The sequence below is a fragment of the Accipiter gentilis genome, chromosome 1, assembly GCF_929443795.1.
Source record: "Accipiter gentilis chromosome 1, bAccGen1.1, whole genome shotgun sequence".
In the NCBI taxonomy this organism is placed as follows: domain Eukaryota; kingdom Metazoa; phylum Chordata; class Aves; order Accipitriformes; family Accipitridae; genus Astur; species Astur gentilis.
The window spans coordinates 23,614,644-23,631,319 of NC_064880.1; positions in this window are offsets into that span (position 1 = coordinate 23,614,644).

The window sequence follows — 16,676 nt, forward strand, 5'->3', positions numbered from 1 at the left end:
CAAAGGGCCTTCAAAGGTCATTTCCTTCCTTTGAGAAGGAAGAAACCAAAAAATTCAAGGTTGTATTTCAACAAGAGAGCACCGCATGTTTTCGCAAACTCCTCCCAACTTTTGGCTGTAGGACAGCATTTTAGATGAAGGTGAAAGAAGGTCTCTCATGCAAATGGATGCCTATGGTTCCCCCATGTCACTCAGGAGAGATGGCCACTTGCAGCAGTGAGGTATTCTCACACAACATACTATACTACACTATACACTACTCTCAGTCCCAAAGAAAAACATGGGCTCCAGTAAGTAATCCTGTGATAAGACACAGTACATTTACTTTACATTTGTAATTCTAAAGATGTAAGGGTATGAAACACCCTTGGCTTGTTATTAGGAAATGCCTTGTTAGCCACTTTCTTTTGAATTCACTCGATGCCATTTGTAGAAAAGCCATTTCTCCCCAGGAACCATTTCTTTTCAGATTGCTTTTTCCCCTGCTTCCCAGCAATTTCTGTTTTCAGAGTAATGAAGACCAATGTGGTTCTCTTCTACACCATTTCACTACATTTACATTTTTTTAAATAATTGATCATATCTCTGTAATTTTATACTTTTATTCTAAAACATAGGATACATACAGTCACTACTCAGCACGGCCAGTGAATTATGGTTTATTTGGGATTTTAAATACAAAGACTATAAAAGCGTTGGTTAAAGTGCTGCCAAGTGAACTAAACTTAGTGTTCATGGTATCTGGCTAAATATATGTTTTTTAAGTAATAAGAAGGAGTTGTTATTGAAACTGCAATCATCTTTCACAATAAATACTGTTTTACTTGAAGGCCCTATACAATAAAGTTATATCAGTACTTGGGTATGGTGTACTTATAACTAACGCAAATATAGGGAAAACATACTAATGTTTCTTAAAATGCATTTCTTTTGTTTATGCTAATGCGAAGAATAATTTGGTGTGCCACATGCACCGATGACCGATAAAGGCATGGCTGAATATTATGCAAAGATGGCTACTAAGGTTACTAGCTTGGACAGTTATAAGCAGGAGCATTATCAAATGTAATCATTGTATTAAAGAGGAGGTAAGGCTCATGGACTGTTAATAGGGAAAGGCTTGGGGGCTGAATGATGACGATGATGATGATATTGTTTAGACTGAGATTTCCAAGGTATATTCAAAACCAGGTAATACAGCCTAGGTGAATGCTCCTGAGACCTGCTGAACTCATGTGAACTCTGTCAGGATGAAGGTTCTGCAAAATTAGCAACTAGCATTAAATTTCAGACACATGTACTCCAATGGAAAAATAAGAGTTACCATGAGATCTAAAAGCACGGTTTATGAGCATTTAAAAATCAAAGTTTTGTTTTCTCTCTGCTATAACTAAAGGCAATTGAAAAAACAGCAGATTTTTACATTTACATATGTATATACACATTTAAATAATATACATATAAATATAAAATATATATATTAAAAATATATACTACTTTCCTAAGCAGATCACAGTGACAAAGTACATACAGTAGCAGGTTTGCCTGCAGTATCAGGAATGGAATAAGGAAAAGTTAAAAATGGTCCGTTTATATGAGGGGAAGATTGAACAGAGTTTGAGATTGAGAGAGGTTAAGTTATTTTTTTTTCCTTTTGCATACAAAAAAAATTCTAGCTGTGGTTTCTGTCACCAAAAGTTGAACTTCACTTTTATAAAGCATCCTGCAAATTGCACTCACATATTTGACTCAAATCATGTCACTCATCCTGATGAGATCAATGAGGCATTAAACATAAATAACTAAAGGATCAGGAGCCTACGTGGCTATTTATTGTAGGACCTTCTGTATCTTTAGGGTTTATAAGACCCTATCCTGTTCTTGTACAGCATGGGAATTAGTTTCTTTACGATGCATCTTCCCTCTTTCAGGGAGACACATGACATGCATGCACGCACTTTGAAAGCCTTGAAGGAGGAACAAGCTTTTCTGGTGAAAGCAACCTGGGGTGTCCTGTTGTCACCACCAGGTGACAGTACCCCTTCAGACCCCCAAATATAGCTGGCATCCCCAGAGGAGCATCGCACAGCTGTCCCCATAGAGAAGACTGATGGCCCTTCTCATGGGACTTCTCCAAGCAGATGGAGACAAGATGGGCACAGCTGGGCTGGGGACCACGAGGGATGCCAGCCTTCCCACTGGGGCTGAAGCTGCAGGATCTGTCCCGAGACTTCTCTGCCTGCCCTGGCTCTGCCAGAAATGCCACACAACATGGTGAGGAGGAGACAGCCCTGCTGCCTGCGCGGGTGCAGGCAGGCGAGGGACAGAGGGAGCGAGGGAGGAACCCACAGATTTGTCCTTCATCCCTGACTGCTCCATGGCTTAAACATATGAAAGCGTCAAACCCCAAAACGTCAGCACAGCGCCTGACATTTCAGACATACAAGTCTGCGAGAAACTCTCTGATCAACTGCCTCCAGGGAGTCTTCGATGCTGGACCCCTTTCAGATGAGATGGTTTGCGGATGCAGGATGGAGAGCACATCTGGCACATCAAGCCTTGCTTACCCATTGCCTCGAGGAGGGCCTGATGAAGGGGAAGCCTTGAGGCCACATGTCTTCCCTTGCCCCACTCCCTCTCCTTGCCTGCGTCCTCCCTCGAAACGCTGCGGGGCCACATTGCCACCTGACATTGCCTGACACCCGCCCAAAGGCAGCTGGTCCCTTCAACTCATTGGGCTCAAACTAAACCTCCTTTGGGAGGCTGCCCCAGCTGAGGAGCGGAGCCAGTGGGGACCAGCGGAGCCTCGCTGAGACCCTCACGTGAGTCATCGACAGCTGCTGGTTGCAGTTCAGCATCGTATTAGAGCTGGTCCAGCTACCTCAGTCAACAAGATTTCTCACCGGAAAAAAGGTGATTTTTAGAACTTGAAACTTTTTCATGTGAAAATGGCAGTTTTGACAAAGGGCTTTCATTCTGTGATGGAGATAATCAAAATGAAAAATCTCTTCTTGAATCAAAATGAAAAGAAATGGAAAACTGAAACAGTTACACTTTCTGTTTTGACATTTCCCATTCAAAACTCCTCAGAATCCTTTCCCTGCTGTGTGAAAATGTTCCCTTTCTGATTTTTTTTATTTTATTTGTTTCACTGGGTGAAAAGAATTTGGAAATGCTGACATTTCTTGCATGAGATATTTCAAGCTTTATCTAGAGAAATTGTGCCTACAAGTACACTCAGTAAGGCTTGGTTCCTTGCACCCCACCCCACGAGTATCTTAGAAGACTTGTTGGAAAATATCAAATTTAAATAATATCTTTCCAATATTAAAAGCAAAATTACTGGGTTATAATTTTCTCTTTGAATCCAAACACTTTTCTGGGATTTCAAATATTAAAAGGTAACCAGATTTAAAACCAATTTCACAGCAGAAATCCTTCCATAGAAAATGATAGACCAGCTGACGCAACTGGCAAAATTCACACTTTTAATTAAAATGATTAAACACAAGAGACCCCATTGCCTGTTTTATGTATAAAACAACAACAAAGTAGGGATTTATGAAAAAAAAAAATCATGCTTCTGTGTATCTTAAAGGAAAAGCTGAGAATTGAATTTAAATTGAGGATTTTTATGTGAGGTGTTTATACTCTTTCCTTCTCCAAACTACTAGTACAAATCTGAGACTAGCCCAATGTTCAAATTTTATGCTATCAAAGGCAATCTGTTGTTATACATTTCTTCTATAAGATCTATCTATGTACATACAATGGAAGTCTGTGTTAATTTCAGTGATATTCCAGCAGTAAATACAGCATGAAATGAATATTTTCCTCCATGGTCAAAGGTATTCCTATTGCAAAACAAGTCTCCTCTGAAATAATACATATTTTTACTGTGCTTTAACAGTAAGTGTTACACAACAATGATTTGTCATATTTTATAATGCAGAACTCCTCTGAAATGAGTAAACAGCTTTCATGAGGAGATCAAGAGGAATATATATTTTTTAGTAATATTAAATGTATTTATAGATTATTTTATACTCAGGTTCCCTGCAAAAATACTATCATATTCTGTGTGTAGATCTTCATCTCAATAAGCTCAGTAGAGACGTCTTATTCATTTCCTGGGAAGCAACGTTCTTTATAAGAATTATTTGTAAATGCAGTTAAATTAACATCTTTAACTGCTTTTACTCCACAATCATGAAAATAACTACATCCAGAATCATTTCACTTTAAAAAAGTCATTTTAGTCTAAAGTTTGGCAAAAAAATAAACTGAAATGCTTAGAAATTTACATTTTTGTCACTCCATAAATCAAAACTTACTTTACATATTAGAACAATTTTTGTGAGAATTTTGGATCTGAGCTGATAACCTTTTGCCAAGTTTTAACGAAATGCAAATTGAAACATCTGAGATATTAAACAGACAATCGAGGTTTATGGTTACATCATACGAATATTGCCCAGTAACACTGCACACTATGGCCCCAATTCTGAAACACTCACAGGCTTTATGTATGCAAGCAACCCTTGTGAACACAAATATAAGTGCTAATATAACCTCATGGCATTGAGAACACAATGTTGTATCAGCAATTGACATGCAAACTGTTTTGCTAAGGGAACATTCCTCCAAAAGATGTAGGAAGGTGTATGTGTAGAAAAGGGCAGCAAATGATGGGAGAGGCTTAATTATAGTACTACTAATGGCAGAAAGAGAATACAGCATTGAAGACCGCCAGCAGCGTTAGCTCAGAGCAACTAGAGAGCATACACGACCAGCTTCCAGGCTTGTGTAAGCTGGAATGGGGTCACTGGAGTCACGCTACACAGATTTTTACCAGATCAGGATCTGACCCATGCCTGTAGAGGCTGTATAAAGCAAAAAAGCCGACCGGCTGACAAAGAGTGAAGACTAGGTACTCTCCTTGTAGGTCACCAAGAAGCATCCTGGCAGTAATGTCTTCTCCCTCAGAAGCCCATGCTGTAGATGCACACCATAATGCAGACCTTATGTAGTGCCGAGGGAAGTGTTAATTAATATCTCTAATCATTACATACTACAGCAAGATAAGAATAAGTGGCTTGCTGGACATAAAACGTTTCCAGTCACTAGACTCAATTACAGCCATTGCCCACCCCCACACTTCAGAGAGGCAACACTGATGTGTCCCTGTTCAGCCGGGGATCGGCATTCACAATAGCCTCCAGGAAGACCTAAGCATGCAAACCTTAATGCATTTACAGTTTGTGTTAATTCATCCTTGGCCTCTGTGAAAACTACAAGACAAATTTCTGACAATGGAGAAATGGCTGTTTTAAATGGACCGTTGTTAACAATGAAGGGTACACAATACTGGAACGGTAAGAAAGGTCAGATTTGAAGAGAAGGGATTCACCTGGTGCTCAGAGATACACCAATACCAAACCCAGGTCCTCAGAGGGAATGAGCAGCATGGGGCCATTGGATGAGGCCATTCATGAACAGGGTGAAGTTCCTCCTCCCTTGCTGTCCAAAGCAGAAGAGGCAACAGCAAGTCCTTTGAGGGGGTCCACAGTATATTTACGAGAGGGATGCCAAGTGCTAAAAAAATAGATGCACCGCAAACAGTTCATTGTGAGGTTACTAACCAGTGGATGCCCCCAAAGTCTTGTTGTTCAGCTCTTCTAACCAAATAAACTGAGACTAAATTGTAGGCTAAGCCTTTCTCTGGTAGAAAAATGTTCCCACTCAAATTTCACTGTTCTAATTGCAGAAGCTAGAAATAAAAATACTTTCATTCAAATAACTAGCATTCAAAATGCTTTCAGCTGGACTTTGCCTCCCAAAAGAAGCAAAGGAGCATGAAGGATGTTCTGTATTATCATTTTTATTGGCGTTTTGGGCCAGGACCCCATAGGTGCTGTCCTACCACAAAATGAAGATGATTATCCCTACTTCAAATCGTGGTATTTTATTACAACAGTTTATAGTCCTTATTTAATCATCTCAGCATGTACTGCATGGAGTCTGCAGTGGAATCAATTCATTTCTAGCAAGTATTGGGCCAAACTGTGCTTTTACTCCCTGGAGGAGGGGTGGCGGTAAAATATACAGAGCAGCTGGGGCCACCCAGTAGTTCAACGAAGCACTCTGGCAGCAGCAATGGCAGATACGAGCAGAAAACATCTTTAAAGAGCCCCCAATTCTCCAGCAAAGGCATAATTATATTCTGAACATTTTTCCCATAATAATTTTCATCCAAAAATTTGGCAAAAAAATTCATCGTGAAAGGCGTAGAAATCTACATTTTTGACACTCCATAAATCAAAAGCTTATTTTACATAGCAGAACCAAATTGCAGTATATTTTACCTCAACCGTACTGCCTTTTAGCATTACCTGCTCCATTTCCAGACTTGAGGATTTTTACATACCCTTTCACTGCTCCTCCTCAGATTTTTTTAAATTCACCATCCTCTTCATTAACACAAATAAAATACAGTTTCTCAAAATCTACTCCCTTGAAGTGCAATGTGGTCCTAGGGCTGAACTAGCTCAGTTTCTGCTATGGCAATGTAGAGCAACCCAGGATCACTCACCCGCCACTTCCCGTCCCCACAGGTTCCTGTTGAGCTATTTCCCACAAGTTAGCAATACTCCCTCTCATACCAAAGGTGCAGTAAACCTTTTGCAAACACACCCAAGCTGCAAATGAGTGCAGAATTGACTTCCAGGGCAGCCATTTCATCCTGGAGGGCAGAAAGGTTTCCCCTGGGGAGGATACATTCAGGAGCATTCATTCCAACAGGGGAGGTAAGCAAGACTTCATTTTGTGTTAGTACATAAAAAATGTTTGCTGTTCAGTTTCAACTTTGAATTCTTTTTTAAATCAGAATGAGTCACCTTTTTATTTGGGAAAGTGGATCATAAATTCACATAGTCCAACCACAACCAAACCAAACCAAACCAAAAGTAAATCTGAGAATAATAGTGACTTTCAGACATGATCAAGCTGGGTTTGATTTGTGTTATTTATCAAGAGTTAAGAAACCTTGTTTCCCTTCACCAGTCCCCTGAACCATTAACTTTCACATTGCACCACATTCTTATAAGATTATGGGAATTTTCAGTTTAGAAAATCCAAAGCATTCTGCAGCTGAGCATATTTAGTTGCATTCTACAGTTCTATTTTAAAATAATACCACTACATCTGATACCCCATACTTGTCTGTGACAAATGTAATATGCAAACATCTTCCATTGCATAAATGGCATAGGAATGGCAATAACAATACGCTGAGTATCTAACTCCCATTGTCTGGAAAGCAGTCTTAATGTTGCTGAGTTAATGAGTGAAATGAGCATTGTGGTCTAAGTGTCGTGTAAATAATGGTTTCCATTACAAAAAAAAAAAAAAAAAAAAAAAAGTACCACCACACCCTGGCCATCTCAAAAAGCAAAGCTCTAGAGGTTTCCCACAGACAAATATATAAACCAGTGCTGAATTTCTCCCCTTTCCCCCTCTGTAAGGCAGCTCGTTTAGTGGTCTCTTTCTTTCTGGAACCTATTTTTTGTGACAAAATGCAGCTAAAACATTATGTGGTTTTTCTATGAACAGGAGTAAAATGCACTCAGTGTAGGCCAGCCTCTTCCTTGGTGTGAAGGTCATCCACCAAAGCTGCTGAGTGGCAATTCAAGCCATTCTCACAGAGATATACATCTCTCTTTTTCTGTCTACATCTTTTTACACATAAAGCAGAGAGGCCTGAGTCCTCCCTGCCCAGTCCTGAGCTGCGCTTTCACACCTTTGATAGCCACGAAGAGCACATGTGCAGAAGGGCGTGCAGAGCACACCAACAAATGCTTGGATGCAATTCCATACAGCCATGGCACTGCTGCCCGGGACATACTGAGGATAACTTTCAAGCAGGTTTGGGAAAGGGAAAAGGAACAAAACATACACAACTGAGCTATGACTTATAATAACAATAGCAGTCAGAGGGATATAAAAGGCTAAACATTTCACAACTCAGGTCAGTATAAGCACAGCCTTCCTACAGGCACAGAAGCCAAGGCAGAGAAGAAAAGGGAGAGCTGACCAAACTAACCTGAGAATTCAGCCTTGCATGAAACCAGGCTCCCAAATTACCATACAATGGCCTGTTCTCCTACTGCCATAGGTGCAGAAGTAATGCTTCTTTCCCCCAAAACTCCTAAAGAAGTGTGAAAATTACTCTAATAATCTTCAGGTAAAACTATCTGCAGTCTGTCATGGGCTCTGTATCTGACATTGTCCTGGTTTCAGCTGGGATAGAGTTAACTGTCTTCCTAGTAGCTGGTACGGTGCTATGTTTTGAGTTCAGTATGTGAAGAATGTTGATAACACACTGATGTTTTCAGTTGTTGCTCAGTAGTGTTTAGACTAAGTCAAGGATTTTTCAGCTTCTCATGCCCAGCCAGCAAGAAGGCTGGAGGGGCACAAGAAGTTGGCACAGGACACAGCCAGGGCACCTGACCCAAACTGGCCAACGGTATATTCCATACCATGGGATGTCCCATCCAGTATAGGAACTGGGAAGTGGGGGGCGGGGAATTGCCACTCGGGGACTAGCTGGGTGTTGGTCGGCGGGTGGTGAGCAATTGCCCTGCGCATCATTTGTACATTCCAATCCTTTTATTACTACTGTTGTCATTTTATTAGTGTTATCATTATCATTATTAGTTTCTTCTTTTCTGTTCTATTAAACCGTTCTTATCTCAAACCACGAGTTTTACTTCTTTTCCCGGTTTTCTCCCCCATCCCACTGGATGGGGGGGAGTGAGTGAGCGGCTGCATGGTGCTTAGTTGCTGGCTGGGGTTAAACCTCGACAGACATCTGGCAAGACGCACAGTCAACCAAAGAGTGTTTTACAAGGATGCAGGGGATAGCCTGCATAAATGGTCAATAGCTTCAGTTGCTTACCTGGGCTTTTATACATTTTCTGTAATTTCCTCGTGTGTTTTTTGTCAGTGGGGATTCACAAAACAATTTAAAAAGAGTCAGGTGTTCTAATCCCACTGAAACCAAAGAGGAGGTAGGTACCCAAATGCCTTGAGCACATCAGAAAGTATCAGACTTGCCACCTACAGCTACTCATGCTGATTGCAGCCTGAATGGTGTTGACTGTGGGCAGTCATATTCTGCTACATTCATGTAGTATCCATCTTAAACCAGGATGAACTTAGACAGAATCTGGGTTGCTGCTTTCATCCCATAACAAATATATGCCTTTTGGTTTTGCTAGCACCCGTGACTCCCAGGTTTACAGAAGGTTCAGAGGAAAATCAAGTAACCCATTCCATCAAAACAGGAAAGGTTCAAGTACTTGAGGGTGGCACTTTAGATTATGGATAATAGCAGCAAACCTTTCCTTAATAGGACACCCCCATTTATCATGATGTTCCAGAACTATTTTTGGAGCACCTGGAATTAATAGCCCTTGTTTAAACTGCAGTAGCAGCTCTAGGAGCTTCAGCTGCAGCTCAAGACCCAGGTCAGTTTGCTGGTGTCTGTACCAGGAAACATCACGGCAGCTTGTCCTTGCTTTGGACTGTTTACAGTGTAAATCTTGAGTGAAAGACAGAAACAAGCCCAGAGAGAGGGAGCACAGAAAAATGATGAGTGAAGATTGGTGTGTACAGTGCTGAGCTGTTCTTTTTCTTTCGTTTCATCAGTTGAAACATCTGGAGCTTTTTAATGTTATTTTCTTTTTAGCTGTACAGCATACTGATTTGTAGGGTAGGATTCACTTTGTGCAGATAGTTAGCTGGAGCAATGTGATAAAGATTGTTTGAAAAGTCTAAGACATGCAGACTCCATCAAAGCTGGCCTCCCTCTCAAAGTGAAAAGTAAACACTGGGTCTTTTTCAAGGTGAACTTACTCAGCACACAAGTTATTTGAAAAGGTCCTTCACTCTGAGAAATAATCATACGACCCTCCTGGCAGTAGACCCGAGAGCAGCAACATCAGATTTCTCCAAAGAGAAAGATGGACTTCTGTCTTCTCCAATTTAAAAGAGAGCTTCTTTAGTAAGGGACAAAATGTAAAATTTTGAGGAGAAGGCTTACTTAAGACAAAAATGTGTCATTTCTAGGTACCAGGTGTGCTGTATATTCCCTTGTTTAATACACAGTTTTATTTACTCAAGTTTTTAGATGGGCATTCCTGGAAAACATTTGAAGAAGAGAAAAGGTATTCCAGCAGCAAAACTAAAATCCACTTTGTTCTGAATGAGTCTGGTTTCCTTTGCCCCATCTTCAATTTCTATTGCTGATTTTTCTGAGGCAGACTGGAGTATTAGACTTAGCAATAAGTACTTTAAGATAGAATCATAGAATCATTTAGGTTGGAAAAGACCTTCCACTATGGAACCAAAAAGTTTCCAAACTACAATGCGTATCCAGTACTCATTTAGATATGACTCACCTATGGCCACCCTGCAACTCCAGCCATGGTCCCATGTATGGCTACATGACAGAAGTTACACTAATCAACACAAACAGGCAAAACCTCAAACAACCATCATATAACATAACTGCCAGAATCACAGCTAGTGTAGGATCTATGTGACCTGACTGCTAGGTAAAAATGCAGCATCTTCCGAGGCAGCAGCAAACCTCTTTGGTCTAAAGGGTAGTGCAGACACCTTGAAAAGATGGGAAACACTTTGTATTCACCAAGTCCTGTCCCATGGGTATGATCAGGTGGCATGATGGTCCAGGCTCTGAACAGGTTATAAAACCATGCCAAGTATGGGTCATTAGCTCTTCACTTTATCTCTGGGCACATTCAATCACTTCTTTTGCCTGTGCTCCTGTTTCCTCCTTTGCCATGTTTTGACTGCACACCTCTGGGCTGAGATACTTTTAGTATGTGTTGGTATTACACTGAAATGATTTTCAAGTATTTCAATTGGCCAATACTGAAACAAGTTCAGTAGAGAAGATGCAGGCTTGTTTACTAGTGATTTATGCCAATCAAAAATAGATTTTTTGTTCTTAATTTCATCCTCCGTGACTCTGAGAAAAGACCATGAAACTCCAGGCTCTACCCAACACAGGCTGTAGAACAATATCTCCATTTCAGCTGGAGCTATCAAACACACCACGAATGCCAACAGAATATTTTCAGTTGGGTTTAAAAAATGTGAGTCTAACTCATAACAAGTTTTTCTGATACGAATTCTGCTCCCACTAATGACGAACAGATTATCAGCAATTGATAAACCTATGGAAACATGGAGAAGATAAATCATTCAAGGGAACCAATGGCTCTTTGTTTCTTCCAAACCAAGAACTGGAGGTGGGAAGAGTACCAAACAAGCCAAATGGGTGGCAGGGTCCAAGAAGGCAAAGCAGCAACAATAAGTCTGCACACAAAGCACAGCTAACCTGGGAACTCCTTGCTGCGGGATGCTGTGGAAGTTAAAAGTTAAATGGGTTCACAAAGTGATCAGACAATGCTGTTGACTCACAAGACCTTCCTCTTTCAGGAAGTCTCTGAGCCATGCAGTGCCAGAGGCTGGGCCAGGATCACATCCTCCTGCCCCATTTTTATCCTTTCCTGAGGTATTGTGAGCAGCAACCTGGTGTAGGCATTCCCAGGGTTTTTATCTTGGTTTACAGAGGAAGGTCTGAGTCCGAGTCAGGCACAGTCCTCATCTCATCTCTGCAAAGGGCACAAAGTGCCACATGCAGTTTTCTCTCTCTGAGGTAAAGTAGCAAAGAGCTCGGGATAGAAAGGAAAGCCTTTCCCATCAGGAAATCATACCCATGTTATCCCTTGGTGACATGCAAGCAATCTGGGTCAAAATAATGTATCTAAATCTGAAGTAGTTGTTTTCACCCTCTTCAGAAAGTCATCTACATGGTTTACAGAACAGTATCTTAATCCATTTCTATAACAAAAGTACATTGGGAAATTCTAACACGAGAGTTGAGATACCTTTTAATTATTGTTCGCCTCAACTTTTGGGTGGATATTCCTTCTTTCAATTGTCTTTAGTGATTTAATGCAGATAAACAAGGACTTCTCTTGACAGACATGAACATTTGTAACATCTACTGCAGTATTTTGCAGTCACTTGCAGGCTCTACTCACCTCAGACCAGCAGTGACCCAAGAAGAACTGGGGCACTGGCAAAATAATAGTAACAACAAGAACGAACACTTGAATAATGAGGATTGTCAAAACCTTTTCACAGAAAGTTCCCATTTGGAGATGTGCAATGGGCTGGATTTAATGACGGTAAATCCTCTCCTCTCTGCTAATGTTCCTCCTGCTAAAAGCGGAGGGCCTCGTGGGGCTGGTGGTTTCTCTGACCCTGTGTGATGAATATCAGCCCCCTTCTCCCAGCCACCACTTCCTCCTGCCTGCTGTTCTGAAGGTTTGTATGGCTCCATTATCAGGAGATATGGAGACCTGATGATTTCAACAGGCCCTGCAGCTGGGTCCTCTCTCTCCCTCCTTCCCAGCTGTTGCTCGTCCTTGGGATCCTCAATCCCCTTCACCCCCACATGCTGTGCCACACATGGCAGCTCCTGTGTTCCTGCTCAGTCTTTGGGCAAGAGCAATGCTTCTGCCTTCCCCTGCCCTTCCACTGTCCTGTCCTCAGCTCGGGAGGACTCTGGGACAAGGACAATTTCCAAATGGATCTTGGTACAAGACAAAATAAACTGGTACTGCAGAGGATTGCGTCGATGAGTGTTACTCCAGGCAACAGGACACTTGCTGTGGCAAGCGCGAGAGGTATGAAAGCAATAGCGAGGGATCATGGTGAGGTGCAGGTTTGCTTCATGGTACATTTCTGGAGCTTGCAGGTTTTATCAGCAGTTGTTGCCTGGGAACTGGGCTTAGCATTCTGACAAAAATTCTGACAATTCAGCACTCCTCTCACCACATCCACCCCAGCTAATGCCAGTGTTTCACTGCAAATGTACAGCCTGATCTTAAACAAGTTCCACTCTGTATTTACCTTCTTGTTGCAAAGCCCAGCCAGTAGCTTTTTCTAGACACTATACCTTCCTGAATGCCCTTCCATTACTTGAGAAGTACAATGTACAAGTTAGATACTTTAGATTCACCTCATAAGCTGCTAGTGTTGCTGGTAAAGTCTTTTTCTCTGATCCTAGGACCTAAGTAATACAGACTGCAGAATACTGTAGTTTGTTTGTGGGCATGGAAGTTAATTTTAATGCCAGTTTTTATACCTGAGATACTGTAAACAAGTGTCTTCAACTTATATTGCCCATCATAAACTTTTTTAACCTGTGAGTCATTTTCAAAATAATAAACGTAACTATTCCATAAAAATATCTCAACACAGAAGAGCCAGAAAAGTGAAGGACATGAACAGATGGCACATCAATCTTCTGCATTTATACAATTTGTTTTTTAATGCAAATAGTGTGGGTTGCCTGCTCTTGCCTTGGATATTGTTCCAAAGACGAGCACATTTTCTTATCTTTCTGGATCAATGTGACATTTGCAGTTATCATAAAGCGGGAGCCCATTTAATGATGTTAATGCTTCCTTAATGTAAAAATAAAATCACCTCCTTTATAAAAGCAAACAGATTAAAAGTCCCAAAGAGACCATTGAAATCTGTGACATTTGCAGTTACTGGTGGCTAGATGGCTTGATTATACACAGGTAAAAAATATCTTAAAAGCATTGTTTATGCTCATTAATCAGAACATTAAATAGGAATGCTGGAGTTTCCTCAGCTAGAATCAGTTTTAAAAATGTATTAATAAAAAAAATGAAGGCATCATTTCATGCAGCCTGTTTAGATGGTTCAAGAAACCCCAAACTGCAAACAATCAAACTTATGGCCTTATGGCAGCTTGGTAAATCTTCAGACCCCAGATGTAATATGTGGTCTGCATTTTTATTTGCACATATTGGAAAGTGACTCTGCCAGCAGTCCCTGATTCATGCCTGTACCATTCCCTCCATGGTGCCACCAAGCAAATGGCACATCACTAATATTTCTATCCTTGCCCTCGGGGAAAACGTGACTCTTTGGGGTTTTTACGGGCTTTTGGGGAAGAAAAAAACCAAACCAAAACAAAAACCCCAAACCACCAAACAAAAACCAAAACACCACCAACCAAAAAAAGAACTTCTGTTCTGCATTCGTACAAAAAGAGAACTTAAAAATTATTGAAATATCTCACTTTAAACTATTCTGAGTACAATGTATCCTGCAAGTCCCAGACTCCCAAATTTGGCTGGGGCTGTATTACATCTCTCTGGTTCTAGCAGGAAAGAAGTTAAGTAGTATAAAGAACACAGTATATTTTTCATCGAAAATATTTTAGGAAAAAAATTGACTTTTAAACAACTCAACATTTTTGGATTTGTAATTGTTTGAAAGTCAAAATGTTTTGATGGCTTCTGTGGAAACATCATTTTGAACAAAAAAACCAAAACCCAAACAACCCCTTTGAACTCTGCTCATGATTTTCTCAGGAAAAAGGCCACTGCTTCCTCAGTGAAAACAAGAAAGCTCCACGTGCCCTGGGAAGGCAGCAGCGATAGCTCCAACAGCACCATCAGACTGGAAGCAGCCACTGCGACCTGCTGACCTCCAACACGGTCTGTGACAAATGAACTCTACGCATTATTTCTTTTTTAAGATTTTACAGTGAGGGAGGGATGAATGCTATAATCAGGAAGGAGTGGAGGAAATAATCAGAATAAGTAAGAGTAACTGGGTAATCCAGGCGTTACCCTGTACATGTTATCCCCTATCACCTCACAGGCTTCCTTCCAGACCTGCAGCTTCTTGTAACCACCTGTTTACTTTGCTGCCCAAAGTCGGGCCCAAAAGACCCCACCTCACAGGGGCACTGGAACAAATCACAGATGTAGACATTACTTGTGCAGCTGCACACACAGGGTAGATCCTCACAACCATTCCCCGTACAGTACCTGCAAAGCAAGTTAGGGAAAGTGGTGGGGTGGTAGAAACCCGAATTTGCCGTACAGCCCACAGATGAACACTTCTTTATTACTGTTTTGGAGATGCTTCCCTCAGACACAAGCACAAAATGGGGGGGCTGTTGCTGTCATCGGGAACAAACCCCCTTTGAAATACCCTACTAACTAGAAAAGGTAATGAAAAAATGCCTTTTAATTCCCTGTCCTTCCCCTTCTGAATGAGCTGTTAAAAGACCAAGAAAAAAACTGTTATAGCGATACCATAAAAAGAAAAAAGCCCAAAAAAACAAAGAGCTCTCAGCTCCAGGCGTGTCCGAGGGGCTGGCAGGGAGAGACAGCGCCCACATGGGAAAGTTCTGTCACCCCATCTGAGATATCACTTAGCGGTGGCAGCTCTCCAGAGGCAGAACGGGTCCCACCTGTTTGCAATGTGTTTAGCTATTAATATTTATATAGTAGTTCAAGTGGGTATAAAAAAAAGGGATGAAATTCATCAAATTGTATGTCATCTCTTGGTGGTGTAAAATAAAAACCGTTGCAGCAGGGGGAGAGGGGAATGGCTTGTTTTCTTGCCTTTCTGCAGCGCGAAATGTCGTTGCTCTCAAAATGTCTCAGCGCAAAGCATTTGGCAACCGCCTCGGTGTGATCCACACCTTGACATCCAGGCTAAATACCACGGCCACGGCCTGGCCCCAAAATCACATGGCTTTGAATAGCACCACAAAAATAACACATTTATCAGCTCTGTGGCTCAACTTACAACACCAGAAAACAAAAAAGCAAAAAAGATTCACATTGATGTGGAAGTCATTTTCTTAAGCTTTGCTTACTGTGCCAAAAAAAGCCCCTGAAAACATTTAATTTTTAAATTTTCTAAGGTACTGATTCATGGATTGCTGTGAGGGTGAGTGATGTCCAAGGGGAGCCCATCCTCCTATGCAGAGGTGAAGTCCCAGTGATGTTTCCTAACTAAGAAGATATGCGTATCCCAGATATACTGTTGGTGCTCATTCTTTTTGGACTTGTTCTGCTTTCTATAAAATACTTCAACGTTCATTGGAGCAAAAGAGAGCAGAATGACTGATCACCCAGTAATAACTTTACCATCATCCTTGATATGTATTTAAGGTGAAAGTAAATATTATATATGAAGAAGATAATTTCAGCATGGGAAGGCATTGGAAGAGGCATGTCCAGGGAAGTGGTGGAGTCACCATCACTGGAGCTGTTTAAAAAAATGTTGGCATGGCACTTCAGGATGTGGTTTAGTGGGCATGGTGGTGTTGGGTTGATGGTTGGACTCAATGATCTTAAAGGTGTTTTCCAACCTAAATGATTCTATGAAGGACAGAAACATCCACTCCAGGTGTCCCATACCACAGAGCATGGAGCACTTTCCAGGCAGACAAGAGGCCAGGGCTGAGGATGCTGCTCTAATAATGGAAGTCTTGCACATTTAAAATTAATCTGCCTGACATAATTAAGATCTAAGCCAAAGAAATTGGAAGGGTTTTAACAGGAAAAAACCTAAAAGCCATTAATGCCAAAATGAATGCCTGCCTTTGGGTGGTGGCCCGAGTATTCACATTTTCTTTGCATGAATGAGAAGGTTGCCTGTCCCTGAGGGCTGTCCCTAAATAAGGAGCAAGGGAGGTAGGAATCCAAACTGGATTTTCTGTTCAATCCTGTGAACATTAT